General features: G+C 35.2%; 1 pseudogene; it reads right to left on the bottom strand.

Moving 5' to 3' along the window:
* LOC121321104 overlaps positions 1 to 12,369 on the bottom strand; it is a 247,435-nt pseudogene that overhangs the window by 196,120 nt on the left and 38,946 nt on the right.

Here is a 12,369-nt window from a genome sequence, read left to right as displayed (position 1 = left end):
CCTGACAGAATGACACTCAAGATATATTAAACCAAATACTAGCAGTCATGACATTTAACCAGAACACATTACAAAGGAATTGTTGACTGTTATTTAGCATTTTGAGTATTGTGATTTCAATTTGACCTTCTCAGTTTTTTGCAATTTGATTCACATCAAAAATTCTGCACCATCCCATTTGCTTTACATTGTAGAACAAAAAGACAGATAATGAAAAGTATGCATGCATGCAATTCCTTGCCAAAAAAAAAAAAAAAAAAAAAAAACTATAGTAAAACATTTATTGGTTATGTTCCAACTGAATGTTTTGCAAAAAAAAACCCACCTCAAACCTTATTTACTTACATGTCATTATATTTCAAAGATCAAAGAAGTGTGGTGGAAGAAGAACCACCTCCAGCAAGCTACTGTCCCACCTAATACATTGCATCAGCTCCCTTTGGTTATAACATTGATTTTACACTGTAAACAAAACTTCAAAAGGTGATGATACAATATCTGAACAAATAGGGTTGTTAACATTTTGGTGAGAAACAGGCAAGTCTTACAGTGCTGTATATACCTTATAAAAGGTATCATGAAACCGCATTAGATTTCAATTTGAAATACCATCTGCATATTTTATGCATTTTATTATAACTGTGTATGAATCCCAACAAGCTTTGCAAAGTATTTCTGATAATCAATCTAGACCTTCATAAGGCATGATGAGAAGGTCCAATGCAACTTTCAGCCAAAAAAAAAAAAAAAACCTTCCACAATCTGCTTGTTTCATATACCTCGTTTCCATGGACAGGCAACTCAAGTGTGCTCGAATTGGTCTGAATTCTTCCAGCACGCTAGTTGACAGACAACTCCTGTTTGTGAAAAAAAGAGGCGTTTCCATGTTTTTTCAGAGTTACCGGAACGTGAGTTGGGCAGGAAATATTTGCGTGTTAAAAAGGTCAATATGTGCATTCGCTGCAGACAGTATTAAAGTCAAATGGTCAATGAATTAAAAAAACAAATCCATCTATATATTCTTACACATTTGTTTCATGCAGTACCTATACCTCTGGCAGACTGGTTTGCAAAACAGTGAAAGAGAAAATAATGTATCAGATCATTTAATCAAAACACTCTCCCAACTAGCAGCAGGACTTGCATAATCTAAATTATGTCATGTTCTTAAAGCAGTCTTTAAGAACTGCTTTTGCTGCAAGGAAACTAATTTCAGGTGATTTTTTTTTTTTTGTTGCTGCTGCTGGGGCCTTCTCCTGGCTGTCCCCAATTTAAACACTACAGTAATTTATGATTTAATGTTGCACCTAAGGGGGAAGTTTATATTACAATAAGCAATCACGTTAGTTAAGGACAGAAATGTAGATCAATCAATTCTGTCAACAATGAATTAATTTAATTATTGGTAACACGGAAGAGAATTCCCCAGCCAAGGGAATGATGGCAGTAATTAATTGTTTATGCTGAACATCGGAATCATATTGATCAACAGTATTTTTCCTGTTATATTCAAGTAAGCAATAGTAAAATACAGTAGGTACTGTATTTTTTTGGTGACAGTTGTTTTTCTTTTCATTCATTTTGTTATTGGACTGTGAACAAGTCTCCCCTTAATGCCAATGATATTTGACAAGAATAAAAAGGAGAGACAAGGAATTTTTGTCTGATTCAATTCTAAAGCTTTTCCACTTTGTAATTTGTTAATAGATCAACAATGATTGGCCCCAATTGACAATAATAATTAACAGTTAGCAGGAACAGGCAAGGGAAAGCAGTGGTGTTTGTAGAAGGTGTTAATGACATTGGTGTGTGTGCGCATGCTTACTTGCATAAAGTTGCCAGGTTATTGTCAATTTGTCTGAATTTCTTTTTGATTTTTTCAGTATTTGATACAGGACTTGGGGGGGGGGGGGGGGGGGGGGGGGGGGTTGCTTTTTATGTTCTGTAACTCAACACATTGTTATTTGCACCAAATCAGAAGCTTTACTTTGCACAAAAATCACCACACAGAATATACAGTAGACAAGGCTGGCATACACAAGTATCAAGGGCAAGGTGTCCAAAACAGATACTCCATAGCTGTGTTTTTGGAATACTGAATACAGGGATTTTTGTACATCAACAAAAGCAGAGATGTGTAAAGTATAGAACACTTACTGTTTTGGATGCTGTGCTGATATACTGAATGACCATCTCTTTTTTCATGCTGAGGTCTTTTTCCCTGAGGGGTGCTTTTTTGTCCTCATTTAAGTTCATATCCTCCTGAAAAAGTATGAAACAACTTTGTTTTTTTCTTAATTTTTGTGACCTGAAATGGACCAATGGTCCCCACCTCACCATCTCAGATTATTTTGATATAAAATGAATATACCTGGAAGTGTTAAGAAGAGTTACAATGTATTACCTTGTGATTGGTGACCATGGATTTCAATGTGATTGAGGCAAATGTAGGAAAAAAAATAAAAAAAAGGGCAACGACACCAATAAAAAAATGTCATATTGTACTTGTGAGAACTCCTGAAACATAGTTATTCTTTGTTAAATGGATAAAAGGATGCCAACTAGTTGGAAGCCTGCTAAATGCTTAAAAGTGCTTTAGTGTAAACTGTTGTGGAACAGTTTCATTTAAAAAGGTATTGGCATTTCCATCTTCCCAGACACAGACAAGGATTTCCTGGATTTCTTCCATAGTGTGTCCACACCTTGCCTCCCAAAACGCTAAAGTTTTCCAAGGAAAGTTAATCACTTTGACCTGCTAAAATGAATTAATTTATCTTTGCTCCATGTTGTCCCAGTTTGATAAATTGGAATTTAAGTCCTAGTTCACAACATGTTCTATTTTTGCACAAATTAATCAAAATTAGCAAACAGCTAACAAGGTTTTAGATTATACACTTGTCAGCAACTTCACAGGTCAGACATGCATGAAATGATACTATCTCAGACCAACCACACTCTCTCACCCCAGTCTCAACCACAAGCAAACAGAGATCGTCACAAACACACCCCCAGGCCCACAAAGGCAAATTAAACCCTGAAATGTCCTGCTGAAGAAACACACTCATTTATTGTCACTTTTTAATTAAATTGAAAATAATTAGTTTGAAGTGATTAAACTACTTCATCAGTTAAAAAGAAAAAAAAAAGTAGAGAGGGGGATCAAATAACTGTGACCTTGATGACTGGTGATGGGGTTATCGATCATAAAGTGTACATGATCCTATTTAGCATTGTTTGTTTGTTCAATTTAGAGCATTTCATTTGGCCATGTAATGGGGAGATGGTTTGAGCTTACCCCCACCCACAGTCACATTTTTCAACTCGGGAACAGAGGTTTTTGGAACACAGAAAAGCAACTTGGCAGTGTTCACAGGCATACATATTCATTTCAGAACTGGATACTTCACACAAATGACAACTGATGGTCATCAGGTTGTAAACAAAATGACTGACGTTCGCAAAGACAAGATCACAAATAATCCATAACTCCCAAGACAAGGCATTAAATATGATCACAAATAACAAAACGACCACTCCCAAGGAAAGACAAGGCATTAAATAATCCCCAGCCCAGTCTACTCCTAACAGGATCAATTAAATGGACAGTTATACCTGGAATGATTTTATACAAAAATTAATTATTTGACATTCATTCCATTCATACTTTTTACAATATACATGTTTTTATCTCCTTTACAAATTCGTTTAACTTGCATGAACACCGTCTAATTACAAACAGATAATCAGGAAACATTTCCATTATAACTTTACTTGTTATTATGCTCTACAGGGGTCGCCAACCCTGGTCCTGGAGAGCTACTGGGGCTTAATTAGTTACTTTATTAGTTACTTAACTGAACCAATTATTAGTTTAATTGGTCAAGATTAACAGGTGTTTAGCCATTGATAATGTAAAAACACCTAGAAAACCTGCTGGATAGGGGCTCTCCAGGACCAGGGTTGGAGACCCCTGCTCTAGTCCCTAACTCTAGAATTGCACAACAGCATGCAGGATACCAGTATTAATGAAACGTTTATGATTTCGCTGCCGTCAGATTATACTATAATCAGCAATTTATTCTTTGCGGTACTATTTGCAAGTGTATCTGAATACATAAATAATAACATTATACAATTCTGTGACAAATAAATGATCACAGATCGACTTTGAATAATAGTAACATTAATCAAATCAATAGACTGCCAACATGAAAATTACTAAGTGTACAATAAAAAAAATAGTACCAATAAAATACTTGACGAACCGAAAACTTCTCTACATAGCTCATTATATCAAATGCAACATTTGTAGTAAACCATGTAAGTGCATATAAAGCTAAATTCAAAATGTAATCATTATAACACAGTTTGTGTTACAGCTGTATTACTGATCCATATCTGTGCTGCTGTAGCTTTAAGAGAGTGATGTTTTGTGCTGCAGTGCTTGCAGGGACAATGGAAGGGAAGTCTTGATTGTAGTACAAGCATGGAGTTAGTGTGTTACTTTGGCATCTTCAAACTTACAAGAATATCAGTTCATATTCCTGTTTGTATAAGTGGAAAAGGCATAATCAAGTCACTGTATATCCGGGAGACACAAGAATAAAGGTTATCTGGATTAGTTTTAGAAACATTTGTCTGGAAGTAGGTTTCTTTCATCGATCGTCAGAATACAATACGATTATGTTACAGTGATACTTGTAATTATCTTTCAATACAATGCCATATCCCCAGTAAACAAGTGTGATTAATCAATTAACAGATCAGATGACTAACTGATTAATAGAAAATGTCAAGATTTAAACCCTTAGTTTCAAGTTAACATTCACAAGTGAAAACCCCATCAGTTTTGAAAGTCAAAATGTGTTAAGTGTGTAGCAATATGAGATCTAACAAATTTAGCATGCAGCTCATTCAAGATTTAGAAATGCAAGAGTCTTATCATAATACCAAATGGTACAAAAACAGAGGCAATGGACACTTTGCAACTGCTGTTAGAGTTAAAAATGTAATGTACAACAGAAGGGTTAAAATACTGTATAGTAATTTGACCAATGCGTAGCAGACACTATAGGAGGCCTACTTTCTTATTTATTTTATTTTTTTACTTCTCTCAGTGGCCTTTATAAAATTATACAATGATCTGAACACCTGCCCACTAAAAAGTTGCTATATAGCCAGTACTGGTACTCACGGCAGTTGTCATTCTGAACTGCTTCAGAGTGCTTTTTATAGACATCCTCTGCTGCTGCAGCAGGCCACGACCTTAAAACAAGGGCACCTGTACTAATCCACACAGGAAAGTATGGCCAGAAGCATATAAAGCAAATATGTGACATTTAAGAAAACAACACAGAGCTGTATTTTGCATTCTTTCAAATGACTAAAAAATGTGCTCAACAGCCCATGTATACTGAAGATAGCATTATTTTAATTTATATTTAGTCAAATATGCTTTTAAAATCAATTATATTTTAATTGCACTTCAGTTAAGTCATCCATGAGTCTAAATTCCTAGTAATGAAAAAAGCCGCCTTTGAGACAAAGAATGCTGTAATATCTACCCAGGGTTCTCCCCAGGCCTTTTCAGCTGCTGCCGCCCGGCTGAAAAAAAAACAATCCGTCTGTCTTGCAGATGCTACTGTGCTTTTAACAACAAGGATTGATTGTGCTTCTAGCAGACTAGATCACTTGCGCATTGTTGGGTAAAAAAAAAAAAAAGTAAAAATCCTTGGAACCACATGACAGCTGTGTTACGTCTTGACACAACATTTAACCAATCAGATAGTTGAAGGGACGGGTTTTCTGTGTTATGCACTTCGAGAAGCTAAAACGTTAAAGATGACTGCTAAAAAAAATAACCAATTATTTTCAAAGAAAAACAGTGACAATGAATGCAGGTTTTGTTGTTGTATTATTGTAATGTAAGGTGATATATAGTACATAACAGCTATACATATGCACCCAAAAAAAAAAGAAAAAAAGGTATTCCTATCGTGATATCTAAAAATAGGTACCGAGGTGCTATACAAATGCTTATGTGCCACACTCCGGTTTCATGCAATTGTGACCAAGCGTGTGCGAGTACTGTTGAGTTTAAAAAATAAAAAGTTAAAATGAACAGTTGCATTCAAAAAACGTAGAAAACCAAAAAACAAAAATAGACTTGCATTAACAAAATGCCCTAAAAACTTAATGAAAACTATTTAAATGAAGCAATAAGCTCAATAATAAAGCTAAAAGGAAGCGAAAAGGTAACGTTATCTTTCCACAGTTGAAATCGTACAGTGCCTAAACAAGCATGGTCATTTACCATAATAAAAAAAACAGTAATGAAAAAGAAAATGTAGAATATAAAAAACCGCAACCACATATAAATCAACAAAAGACAACACATTATTCAAATTAGTTGTCGTATTATATATAAGGTAAAAGGCAAGTTTATTTTTCCATTTAAAGTGCTCCTAGCTATAATGTTCTGCTGCCCGTCTGTACAGAATTTCTGGGAAGAACCCTGCTAATGCTTAACATAAAATTTCACACACATTTAAATGCATTTTCTACTTCTATGTTTCAAGTGGCCTTCAAGTGGCCCTTCAGGTAGCATAATACCACCAGGCTTGTTAACACCAGACTCCTTAGACCAAAATCAAAGTAAACGTAATGTACATTGCAAACTGGAACACTGCCACATTCTTAATGCTCTCTGCAATCGCCTGATTGATTACATCAGCCATTTGGTGACACACAAAAAATATCAAAGTACCATCTGTTCAAAAGTTCTAAGGGTGTCAAGACAGTTATTAAACACTTTACCAAAAAAGTGTTGCCAGTAGTGCACATACAGTTCTTCTTCTATTAATTGTACAGTTGGATGAGAAGTAAAACCAAGGTCCTATTTTTAAGGTGACTCTGCAACAGCAGTTGTAATGTATAGTTCACCCCCTAGTCTCTGTAAGTTACTTTGGATAAAAGCATCTGCTAAACAATAATAATAATAATAATAATAATAATAATAATAATAATAAGCCCATGAAGCCAGTGACGGTACATTGTCCATGTTACAAAACTCTCTAAATGTTCTGAAAAGTGTAATCTATCTGCATTTAAATACATAAAAGTTTTACTAGCTTGTTAGCATCATTCTTGTAACCCTTCATCTGCGAATGTGTAGGGTGAATAGCTGCGTGCAGAATAAACAGTTTCATACCACAAACAAGTTTCACAGTAACAGAGCAGATTGTACGCATTATAAACAATATATTGCAACGCAGTACAAAAACAAACTGGAGATAAATAAAGAGCTCAAACTTCTAACCGTTTTAGTAGTAAATTAAAACACAGGAGTTTCTATGTTTAAAAGGTGGCAGCCTTAGAACCCAATACAGAAGCCATCGTAGGTCGCAGGTTAAAGGAAATTCTGTCTTCCATTGCCTATTCACAGAATTGTATTATTAGATGGACAGAATTAGTGTCCATACTGAGGGTTTAACATAGAATTCAACTGACTAAAATCAAAATCAGCTGACTGAACTTGTGTCAATAACAAACAAAAGTGAAAGACAAAATGTGCAAGACGGTGTTGATTAGCGTTCAATGCAGGTCAGGTCCTTGTACTTAATGATTAAAAAAAAAAAAAAAAAAATCAATATGACCTAAAATCTAATTTACATTTTTAATCTTGATGCACAATTAATTGCCCTTAGGTTTATGTTATTTACATTAGAATTCATGCATACGTCTAAAAGGACACGCATTTTAACCAGTTTGTCAAAAAGTCACTGCAGGCTACATAACCATGTACTTAACTGTTAATCAAAAGATTTGGGATAGAAATTACATAAACTTTTTTAGATTGAGGAATAATTAGGTTATTCAAAAGGAAAATTATAAGCTTCAACTGTGTTTTCACTCAAGCTTCTAACATTTTCCACAGTTTGCAATAACAAACACCCAGTTGTATCAGCATTTAAAAAAAATACTGTGGGCTGTGTGGATCACCTGCTGTTCTTTATAGAAGGGAATGGACCCAGCTGTTCTTTTGTCATGAACAGTATACCTACTCAGTATTTTTTTCAATGTTCTGCAATACATGCTGCCTATTGTGTACACTACAAGACATATCCTAGGAAGGGGTCGCCAACACATGGCTCTCAAGTCAAGTCATTCACAAACACACACATAAAAAAAAAAGTACTAATTAAAGAAACATACTATTAGCGTCATCGGACATCTAGAAATAACCAACTCAGGATGTAATACCTCGCTTTACTTATATATTTTTACATCTACCTCCCTGCTGCTCTTATTGGTGCTTGTATTCCTGGAGTCTGTTTCATCGTGTTTTGATTGGTCGACAGATCTGTCAACCAATATGCACACGAGGCACAATCTGTAACCCCGCTTTTTCTGTGTTTTTTCAGAGTGTAGTGTAGAGCTCTGTCATTTCATTTAAAAATTGGCAAAAAGAACAAAGTCAGGTGAGGAATACCGTTAGTTTCAGCTGGAATGGACTGATGTGTACGTCTTTGTGGAGAAGTCAGCATTTCTACTTTGTCTCAAATGCAGTGAACGACTGGCTTCAAACAAAAAATCGAATTCACAACGACATTGCATGAAAAAACATGCTGCATTTGCAGTGAAATACCCAGAAGGTGAGGCGCAGAAAAAGGCCTGTGAGGACCTGCAAAGAAAAATAAGTGGGGCAAAGTCGAATAAGGTGAAAATAGATTTTTTTAGGAATGAGTTGGATTTAAAATAAAATACAATAATTTAATTTAACAACTACTCATTTTGAAGCACAGAATCTAATTTTAGGATAACCATCTATACTATTCATGATTTTATAGACTTCAATCAAGTCCCTGCTTTCCCTTCTTTTTTTCTTGGCTGAAGAGATGTAATTATGTTAACCTATCCTCATAGCGCATGTCATTCAGTCCTGGGATTAGCAGAGTTGCTCTTCTCTGTACCTTCAAGTGCAATGCTGTCTTTTATGTTAGTAAAACACATAGTATTCTAGGTGGGGTCTACCTAGGGCATTGTACAATCTTAGCCGAACCTCTCTAGACTTGTATTCCACACTTTTTGCAATATAGCCTAACAATCTGTGTCTCTTAATTGCCTCAACACACTGGTAAGATACTTTTAATGAGGACTACACTATAACCCTGAGATGCTTTTCAAAGTCCCCTGTTCCCGACCCGTTCATTTCATACTTACAAAACATGGATTGTTATGCCCAATATGCAGTACTTCACATTTCTTAAAATTAAAAATTAAATTTGCCACAAGGTTTGCCCAGTTACAGAAAAGGTTAAAATCCCTTTGAATTAGCTGGGCTGCGGATTCAGAGTCACCTACTCCGAATTTGGCATCTACAAATTTTACAATATCGCAATGTGCATCTTGGTCCGTCATTTATATAAAATGACAAACAGTAAGGATTCAAGTACTCCACGAAGTACATCCCCGCAATTTGATTTTACACCTCTCACTGCTTTCTGTTTTTCAACTAACCCTGTATCCAATTACATGCCCTCCTCTGGGTTCCTGCTGATTTTAATTTTAGTCTTTCATGAGGGACTTTGTCAAAGGCTTTTTGAAAATCAAAATTGTTACCATCATCTACATTAGCTGTAATTTCCTCCAAAAAGTCAAGCAGGTTAGTTAAGCATAACCTCCCTCTTTTGGACCCATGCTGGCAATCCTCTATAATATTGTTGCTGTATAGATAAAAAGTCTTCAAAATGTACCTCTTAATATCGATCCATCAGTTTCCATGCTACAGAAGTTAAACCAATAGGTCTATAATTACCTGGGTCGGTCTTATTCCCATTTTTAAATGTTGGTACATTTGCAATGGAAACCCCTGCCTCATATGGAAATATATGGACTAAACTGACAGGAGATAATGACGGTGATTAACTTTATGAAACAATGTAAACACTTTCACAATTATACTCACTTAAGGCATTAATCAAAAATACATTTTGGTGTAAAACAGATTTGTTTTAGGCCTTAAAAGGAAGAAGAAAAAACATAATGTGTGGCAGTGAAGGGATTAAGGTGATGTTGCAAAAGATATGAGAGACAAAACTTGTTTGCTTTTTTTAAGAAAATACTTTAAAATGGACTGTTCAAATTAATTCTAAACCTGCTCACATAATGTTTGTCGTTGGTAGGTAGGTATCTGTGGTAAGATCAAAAACACTGCTGGATTTACAGTGCTGGAATACATCGAATCATCGATTTTGTTTTCAAAAATCACACAAGAATGATTTAATGCCCCTTTAGTAACCAAGCACACCTAACAGGCTTTTTATAAAACTTAACTACAGTGGTTTTACTTGCAATTTATTTGAAACCCAGCTCAGAAACTGCTTCCCCATATTAACAGAAAAAAGAAAATTATCAACACATTTCTAAAGAGAACATAAGAACATAAGAAAGTTTACAAACGAGAGGAAGCCATTCGGCCCATCTTGCTCGTTTGGTTGTTAGTGGCTTATTGATCCCAGAATCTCATCAAGCAGCTTCTTGAAGGATCCCAGGGTGTCAGCTTCAACAACATTACTGGGGAGTTGATTCTAGACCCTCACAATTCTCTGTGTAAAAAAGTGTCTCCTATTTTCTGTTCTGAATGCCCCTTTGTCTAGTCTCCATTTGTGACCCCTGGTCCTGGTTTCTTTTTTCAGGCTGAAAAAGTCCCTTGGATCGACATTGTCAATACCTTTTAGAATTTTGAATGCTTGAATTAGGTCACCACGTAGTCTTCTTTGTTCAAGACTGAACAGATTCAATTATTTTAGCCTGTCTGCATATGACATGTCTTTTAAGGCCAGAATAATTCTGGTCGCTCTTCTTTGCACTCTTTCTAGAGCAGCAATATCTTTTTTATAGCGAGGTGACCAGAACTGCATACAATATTCAAGATGAAGTCTTACTAGTGCATTGTACAGTTTTAGTATTACTTCCCTTGATTTAAATTCAAAACTTTTCACAATGTATCCGATCATCTTGTTAGCCTTTTTTATAGCTTCCCCACATTGTCTAGATGAAGACATTTCTGAGTCAACAAAAACTCCTAGGTCTTTTTCATAGATTCCTTCTCCAATTTCAGTATCTCCCATATGATATTTATAATGCCATTTGCCATGTGTCTGCCCAGTTTTGAATCTTATCTAGATCATTTTGAACAACAGTGTTTGCCACTATTTTTGTGTCATCTGCAAATTTAACAAGTTTGCTTACTATACGAGAATCTAAATCATTAATGTAGATTAGGAATAGCAGAGGACCTAATACTGATCCCTGTGGTACTCCACTTGTTACCACACTCCATTCTGAGGTTTTTCCTCTAATCAGTACTTTCTGTTTTCTAAGGTCTAGGAACTTGGAGACTTTAATTTACTCTCCTCGTTTCTCATGTACATGCGAGTACTCTGTATTTTAAAAAGGGATTAACACCCAGTGCACCACTGTTCAAATTCCAAGGTATTGTACCATCTGACCCATTCAACAACATAACAATGGACATGGGCAAATAAACCTTATGAATTCATTAGATAAATATTTACGCTTCAAACCTTTCAGAACAGTCCCGATGCCGAACACATTTCAGGAGACATACAATGAGTTTCTGCTAGGATAGCTTTTCTCATATAGCTAACAACCAAAAACCAAATCTTCATGCCATTTTTCTTCATTTTACTTGGGAAGCAGCGACACCCTTCTTACATATAAATTACCTGGAACTAACACTATGAAAGCAAATCTAGTTTTGCCATGGTTTAATCTGCAATTACGCACAGTGAAGACATTCATTTACTGTAAACTAACCATGTCATTGCAAATGTGTCAGTGGGATATTAATCACTGCTTGGCATTTACAGAAAGTGTTTGATGTGTCCTGGCTTTTTTGTGACACCACCCAACTTCAGAGGGAAGATAGTCTTCTGACATTAGAAGGACTGTAGTATATCTTATATATATATATATATATATTATATATATATATATATATTATTATATATATTATCTATATATATATATATATATATATATATATATATATATATAATTTACTATTGCAATTAACGTTGCGGTTTCAGAAAAAGTCTTACAATTTGGGAAGCTCAAGATGAACTAAATGACAGATAAGTTTTAATTGAGGAAAGCATCAGACCAACACACACACAGACTGCCTCTAGTTAATTATATAAATAAGGTTGGTATTAGCAGATATCATCGCTTTCCTCACCTATTAAAGAAACAAGAACACAGTGATCAACCTCACAATGTACAAAGCTGCATAATTCAACTCATTTTAAATATATGCTGGTAAATATGCAGTATAAGCAGCGATGT

This window comes from Polyodon spathula, chromosome 9 (genome assembly GCF_017654505.1).
Source record: "Polyodon spathula isolate WHYD16114869_AA chromosome 9, ASM1765450v1, whole genome shotgun sequence".
In the NCBI taxonomy this organism is placed as follows: Eukaryota; Metazoa; Chordata; class Actinopteri; order Acipenseriformes; family Polyodontidae; genus Polyodon; species Polyodon spathula.
This window is presented reverse-complemented; position numbering and strand designations above follow the sequence as displayed.